Raw genomic sequence first — 1749 nt, forward strand, 5'->3', positions numbered from 1 at the left:
GCTGGTTTTAGAATACCTCAGTTTACTTCTAGAGTTTTGAGTACTCTAAACAAACTTTGTCAGGTTAAAGGCTTGTACATCTTTGACACATACCAGAAGATGAGTGGGTGGTTAGCTCTTCTGTGGTTTGTAACATCAGAGTGTTTTATGTCAAGGACAACATTATCTTGAGCTGTTTTAGCCATTTATTCAGACAGTTCTAAGTCATCTCTTTTTGTTAAGTTGTAGTAAAATTAACAATATGGTGCAATTATGACTCCAGATGAATACATTCACAATCTCCAAATGTTATTGCAGCATCTATCAAACCAAAGTCAAGATAATACATAAAATGTCCTACAATTGACCATAGATTTATGTTATGAGGTTAATTGTAACTTGACCACATTCTTGTTCTTGTCATATAATTTTAAACTACTTTATTTGTTTATTAATGCATTCTTTAGTATAAAAGGGACAGGAGAATGGTACCATTATATCTGAGGAGAGTATTTGAGGTAATATATTCTCAGGCTATGTCACTGGTATCTGTTGCTAGTATAAAGTTTTCTTTACAATATTTGAGGTAAAATATCTTTCTATGTTTGATTATTTGTAACTTCAGCAAATTTGGAATGCTAAGTACATTTTCCATTCCAGTCATATAAATTACAACATCAGTAGTCATGACTATATCACATTGTTAAATTTACTAGAACATCACATCACAATAAAATCACATTTCTGGTATGTGTATGATAGTGTGGAGAGAGAATACTAACCTAATAGGAAGGATCCATCTCAATGCTTGGAACTACATCCCAAGGACAAGATTTCAGTGGTGACTATAAAGAGAAAGTAACTTAAGAACCAATATTCAGGAATCTCTTTTCATTTTTTATTTTTTTATTAGATGTATTTCTTTACTTACATTTCAAATGTTATTCCCCTTCCTGGTTTCCTGTCCATAAGCCCCCAGCCCCTCCCCTCCCACTTCCCCATCTGGGTGTTCCCCGCGTACCTCCCCCTTACTTCCCACCCATATTTCCTTGCACTTGGGGTCCAAACTTTGCAGAACGAAGGGCTTCGCCTTTCACTGGTGCCCCGACAAGGCTATTCTCTGCTATATATGCAGTCGGAGCCCTGGGTCAGTCCATTTATAGTCTTTCAGTAGTGGTTTAGTCCCTGGAAGCTCTGATTAGTTGGCATTCTTGTTTTTATGGGATTGCAAGCTCCTTCAACTCCTTTAATACTTTCTCTAATTCCCCCCAAGGGGGTCCTGTTCAAAGTCCAGTGGTTGCCGCTAGCATTGACCTCTGTATTGGACATGCTCTGGATGTGTCTCTCAGGAGAGATCTAAAGCTGGTCACTTTCAGCATGCATTTTTTAACTTCATCAATTTTATCTAGTTTTGGTGGATATATATATATATATATATATATATATATATATATATATATATATGCGCCACATGTTGGGCAGGCTCTGAATGGTCGTTCCTTGAGTTGCTGCTCTAAACTTTGCTTCCATATCCCCTCCTATGGATATTTTTCCCCTTTTAAGAAGGAATGGGAGCATACGCATTTTGGTCATCCTTCATCTTGACCTTCCTGTGGTCTGTGGATTGCATCTTGGTAATTCGATCTCTTTTCTAAATTATATGTAACTTAACCATCTTCTTCAGTGTCTTGGAGTCATGAATTTTCCATTGTGACATACTGTGCCGTATATTGAGATTTGGAATAAATAGAATAATAAAATTATGTGTGC

The sequence above is a fragment of the Rattus norvegicus genome, chromosome 12, assembly GCF_036323735.1.
Source record: "Rattus norvegicus strain BN/NHsdMcwi chromosome 12, GRCr8, whole genome shotgun sequence".
Classification (NCBI taxonomy): domain Eukaryota; kingdom Metazoa; phylum Chordata; class Mammalia; order Rodentia; family Muridae; genus Rattus; species Rattus norvegicus.